General features: G+C 36.9%; 1 protein-coding gene across 2 annotated transcripts in view; it reads right to left on the bottom strand.

Annotated features, from left to right (window-relative positions):
* RALGPS2 (Ral GEF with PH domain and SH3 binding motif 2) overlaps positions 1–6,211 on the bottom strand; it is a 119,135-nt gene that overhangs the window by 31,782 nt on the left and 81,142 nt on the right. The gene's annotated exons all lie outside the window — the stretch shown is intronic.

A 6,211-nucleotide genomic window follows, 5' to 3' on the forward strand; every position in this document is an offset into this window, starting at 1 on the left:
CCTTGAAGGAAAAACAGACCAGTACACTTATTTAATCCTTCATTCTATTATTTTTTAAATTATTGGAGCAATTTTACTGGTTTACAGATTTACTATAAAAGAGATGAAACACTTTTCTGAAAATTTCCCAGCACTTAAGTCCATTTAAAGTCTATTTCGCATGCCCTTAAGTTCTTCAAATGTCATTGCCAGTGAAAGGAAGCACCTGATAACAAAACCTTTCTTCCCTAAGAACCTGCTTCTCTTCCTTATGAGTACACAGAATGCTGTCTCCACCGTCGTGGGAATACTTTCTCCCCATCTCCGCAGAGTTTGTGTGGGTATGAGAAGAAAATGTTGGTTAATTTTGCTTCTTACGAAGCCTCAATGGTTGAAGGACTATAAACCAACTCTTCTTCTATCACCTTACTAATACCTTGCAATTGCCAGCTGGCTTCCTATTTAGAAGTTGTGATTTGTGATTTATAATAAATATATTTTTGGTCTTTGTCCACAGTTCCTGGCCCACAGCTCCCCGATTTGCTGAGCAATAAGAGCAATGGAAGCATCTTTTGTTAAATTTGGTCTCTCGTAAATCACTTCAGAGATATAGGAGTAAAATGTCTTGTTAGTCATTACAAGTACCTTTCAACCGTCTTTATTCTATTTTTAATGTAATATTTGACACACATAAAAGTTTGCATGTGTCAGGAAAAGCTGTGATAGACTTGGAAGTATGCAAAAAAAAGGTTACTAGGTGTCCTGTCTCCAGTGCATCCTTTGGCCCTTTTGAGCTATTTTACAACTCTGTAAGTTGTTGAGAACTGGCAATAATACAAATTCTTGTCCATAAAAATGCCAATAAATTCTGTCCATCCAGTGAGATGTAACTGATTATTGCCCTGTGGATGCTGACCAATTTTGCAACTATTTGTAAATTCACGTCAGCACTCCCGAATGCCTACCTGTACGTGTGGAGCTTTAAATTCTCCACTGAAATGGAGTATTATCTTCCCGATTCCCTTATAAATTTAACGATTTAAATAAAACCTTTGAACCCATATTCATTTTGTATTTGTGTGAGAATCGTGATTTCATACTTTAATACATTTAACATTATCAAACAATATGATCTGTGAATGTTTAACGTGAGTGATCTCAGAACCACCTCACCAACACTGTCACCCCATCTGTGTGCTCCCTGCTTATGGCATCGCCCTGCTTCCGGGCCCCGGGGAACCACTGCTCTGGATTTTAAGATTACTCGCTTGTTTTTTTCAAGACATATGTCTGTATCCCTACACAATATCTTATTTACTTTTCCTTAGTTCTGACCTTAAAAAATGTTTTTTACATGTGATTAAATGATAATGGTAAAGTCAGACCAGGTACGCAATAAGTGATTTATAAATATCTGTTAGATAAATTTTTAAAAGTACGGGTTTCTGTGAATGCTTTGTCTCACTCACTATTTTCTTTCTAAGACTTATTCAGGTTTTTTTTTCCTCCTTCATACTACTTTTTTATATTTTAATTTTTTTTCAATTATAGTTGACATATATTAATGTCAGATATACCACACAGTGATTAGACATTTCTATAACTTATGAAGTGTCATGTCAGGCTGTTAAATGCAGCTCTAATTCCTCAAATTGAGAATAATCTAATATGTGACCATATCACAATTTACCCATTTTATTTGTTAGACTTATGAGTTAGACCCCCCTCCCCTACACTGCCATAGATGTTTTTGGACATGTCTTTTGGTACACATGTACAAGAATTTCTCTAGGAGATATACATATGGCATATATATGGTATATCAATGTTCAACTTTATAAGACAATGACACGTTGCTTTTTAAAGCTGTATCAATTCACACTCCTACTGTCAATATGTAACTCTCCACCGACCCACACGTGGTATTGAGTGTCCTCTATTTCTACGACTCCTGTGAGTATAAAATGATATATAATTGTTTTAATTTTCATTTCTTTGATTAACAATGAGGTTAAGCGTTTATATTTCTATAAAATGTCTTTTGTCCATTTTTCCTTTTTTTTTTTGAAAATTATTATTGATTTCTAAGTTCTTAACATATTGTAGAAACTATAGATATATCTATCTCCCCTTGGCAGTTAAATTTTATCCAGTCACTCTTCGACCCACTATATCATCTGAAATCTCTCTCACTGCTGAAACTTATTCCAGCAAAGGCGTAAGTGACCCCTCCTCATTATTACCCTCAAACATCTTGGTCTCCTCCTCCCGCTTTGTCTGTCCTCGTTGGTGTTTCCTGGATTGACCCTTCCTAGCTTCCCACACCCTCTCCCGTCTTGTTCTTCTCCATGTTCCCCAAGGCTCTGTCGTCAATCTTCCCACCCTACGCGTACTTGTCCCGGGTTATCTCACTTCGGTAGCTTCAGCTGTCACTTAGTTGCTGATAACTTTCCAAATCTTTCTATGGAACCGAGCTCCTGACTTTCATTTTCAATTTAACATTCCAAACTAACTATTATTTGCCCCTAAACACCTGCCATTCCAATTTCCATCACGGTTGTGATATTACTAATCGCTGAAGTTTGAAAACTCCAAATCGCTCAAGTAAAAAAGCTCAGGAGGAATTTACCAGCTCATATCTCCCCCAGATTAAGCTATGAGTGAGTAAGACATGATCACGGACTGGTCAAGTAACATATTACATAATGCAAATCCGAGGCTAGAAGCTGGCAGTCTATCTGTCCCAATGTTTTTAAAATCAGGAAATATCACAGGAAATACCTAAATGACTCTTTTCCTAAAAAATGGGGAGAACTGGCAACAATGAAGTACAGCTGGAAAGGGTGCACATCTCATTATACTAACCATAAAGATGCCTGTTTGTCATAACTCTATTTTCCTGTTATCTTATTTCTGGTTTACCTCACTTACTACGTGTTTCGTTCTTGCTGTATTTGTCTTTATAGCCCCTTCACTTTGCAACCCTTGATGTGCCTATGTATGTCACAGGAATGTAAAGAAATGATTACTTTTGTAAAAGGGGCAGAAACTAAGCTGACTTTACATAAGGCCGTGGATCAATAAAATACAAGTGAACTCAGGACAGCCTATTGGAAAAAGAATAGCACAAACTAAAGCAACGAGGAGGGGAAAACACATGATGTGTACAGGAAGTGGAAGCCCAAAGGTTTTGTCTAGAAGCAGCAATCTGCAACTGTATGCTCTAGTGAGGGGGGAGGGAGGGGGAGAGGGAGAGAGAGAGAGAGAGAGAGAGAGAGCGAGAGAGAGAGAGACAGAGAGAGAGACAGAGAGACAGAGAGAGAGAGAGAGAGAGAGAGAGAGAGAGAGAGAGAGAGAGAGAGAGAGAGAGAGAGAGAGAGAGAGAGAGAGAGAGAGAGACACACACACACACACACACACACACACAGGCATAATGCTTAGAGTCAGATTCCAAATCCCACAAATCCCAATTCGACGACTTAAGGACTAAGCCAAATCACTTAAGATGCCTAAATTTGTGTTTCCTCCGAAATTGAGTTACTTAATCACATTTCTTGATTTAATGAAATATAATAGCATAGTTAGTACTCAACAATTAGTAATGCTCTCTCCAGCACCTAATTTCACAGCAGAAGAGCTGAGCCTGAGGTAAGTAAAAGGGACTTGTCTAAGTTCACATAGCCGGGGGTGGGGGGGGTGGTTCAGAACTCCTTCCCTCCCCTCCACACCCCGCCCACAGGCCAGGGTTATGTTTGTGTTTAAATCACAAAACATCAACTCTAAGAATAATCTTATTCAGGCAAGAAGGGTCACGTCGTAGAATTAAGAGGAAAGTGACATTACAGAGCATCAGAGTTTAATTTTAAAGTGTTAAATTTCTGAAAGAATTTTATACACAGATTTCCACTTAGTTCTGGTAATTATACACATGAGCAGTTTTATCTTAAGAAACATTACAGACAGATATAACGTAGTATAACATTGAGTTTCTTATAAGTTTAAAACCTTCTGAAATGGCAACTTAGAAAAATGTTTAGAACTTCTAAGCTACAGAGCGTATTGTATTATTCAGGTGGCTGCCTCCTGACAAACTGTAACTCTTGTTCTTTAAAACAAAAACAAACTCATCAGTCCGCAACTGCTTCTAAATTGAGTACTATTTTTTCAGTATGTAACTTAAAAGATCTCTGGCCGCAGACTCAAATGTTTGTTCTGTAATTGCCCGCTGAACCATGATAGTTTGCTTCCAGATGGTGCTCTTCCTTCAACCTGCACAGTCCCTCCTTGTTCAGAGCTATTCAACCCCCCGCTGATCCTACTCCCCCCCACCCCGATTTAAGGCCACAGAGAGGAAATCCTAAGGAGACTTTCCCCCGGTCTCCAGCAATTTTTCGGTGACGTAATATGTGGGCTGAACTTGAGTCTACCGAGAAAGAGGGAATCACTATTCAAGGGTGCTGTATATACAATCTGGGTCAGCTGCAGCTGGTTACTGCATTTCTCCATGTGGCAGACAGAGCAAAGCCACAATGCTTTCTCTGCTGGATTAAAGACAGCCCACAGACCAGAACTTCCACTCCACTTCTTAAAATTACATAGGTGGCTTGTCAAATTCAATTGATTAGTGTTGTAAGAAGAAAAAGTTCCTTATTACAGCTTGGATTCAACGGTCCAAAACAAAAATGCAGTTGCCATTAAAGTCACAGATGAACAAACTTCTACACTGATTTTTAACAGCAAGAATAAGAGCGGCAAGTTTCTGGGTTTGCTTTATCAGCAGATGCAAAAAGGTATTTTAATATTTTTTATTTTTATTTGAAAATTCTAATGTATGTCAAAATGCATAATTCTTGTACATTGTGGTAGAATTTTCAAAATCTCTTATTATATAAAAAGTATTTTGGAATATACTAAAATTTCATCTGAAAAAGGTTTTGCTTTGCAACCATATGTAAAAACTGGCCATTACCTATTTTCTGATGACTACTGCATTAATCAAGGTTCAATTTAATTATATTTAATGTATATGCTTATAGATTAATGCACATATGCTGGGTTTCAGAAAACAAGTGCTTTAGTGACATGAGATAGAAATTTTCACTTTAAGATTAATGTATAAGGAAGGTTTATAGCACACTGATTAAAAACAAAGGGAAACAAACTTAAAGAAAATAGTTGTAAATATGGTTAGTGTCTCTTCACGTAGCTACAGTGTGTGTGCTAACGATTGATATAGACTGTTAGATATTTTAAAGCATAGCTAGAAAAACACAGCTAAGAAGATATAAAATTACTCAAAAGGCTTTGCAACAATACCTCAATTACAGCATAACCAAATAGTAAGCAGAAATCCTTGTAAAGATTTAAGACAAGTCTATGTATTTCTTGCTAAAACTCAAAATTCTAAATATTTTCCCAGGTTCACATGTAATGGCAATTTAACTTGGGTAACAGAAACGAAAACTGGAATTACTTGAAAAAGCAGTTATTGTTACATTAAAAAAAGAATACCTAAAACGTTAACAGATCAGGACCGAGGAGCAAATGTGATAGAAGTATTACATATGTATTCAGCACTAACAACAGAAAATAAAACCCAATGCAACTACTTAAACACATGATTAAAAGACCAAAAATATATTTTTGCAGAAGTAATTTTGGTAACCATGCACAAGAGGTTTCTTTCAATATTCTATCTGGGGGCTTTACGTGTATGAGTATTTAAAATAATATTATTGGTTACTAATAGTAAAGATACTTAAGTCTGTTGCGATCTGGGGACCCTTTGTCCCTTTACATACTAAAGATATTAACTGCAGGAATCCTCGACAAGCAAATAATGAGGAAGCTAAGATTTCTCCAACTTTACTTTCATGTTCTTTCTGTAAAGATTCTTAACTCTAAATACTGGGAGGATCTCTGTTAAACATATTTTACAAGAAATTCTGCTAGAATTTCCAAGTAGTAATGGATCTGATGTATTTGTCATCTCTTTTTTGTTGTTGTTTGCTGTGAAAAGTACAGGACACCTCATTAAACCTCAGTTCTTACTGAAGCCGTAGGGATGCATGCAATCTAAAGCCCAAATCACACAGATAACTAGTCTCTTCCCAGAAAGTAATTCGCAATCTAGAAGTTCTTTATCTAAGGTACTGTCATTGCTTCATAAATTTAAGTTCATGGCTTCATGCTAATTTCAGTGGCTGATACCGTCAGTTAAGTGCCTCTGCGC

This window comes from Pteropus alecto, unplaced genomic scaffold (genome assembly GCF_000325575.1).
Source record: "Pteropus alecto unplaced genomic scaffold, ASM32557v1 scaffold101, whole genome shotgun sequence".
Taxonomy (NCBI): domain Eukaryota; kingdom Metazoa; phylum Chordata; class Mammalia; order Chiroptera; family Pteropodidae; genus Pteropus; species Pteropus alecto.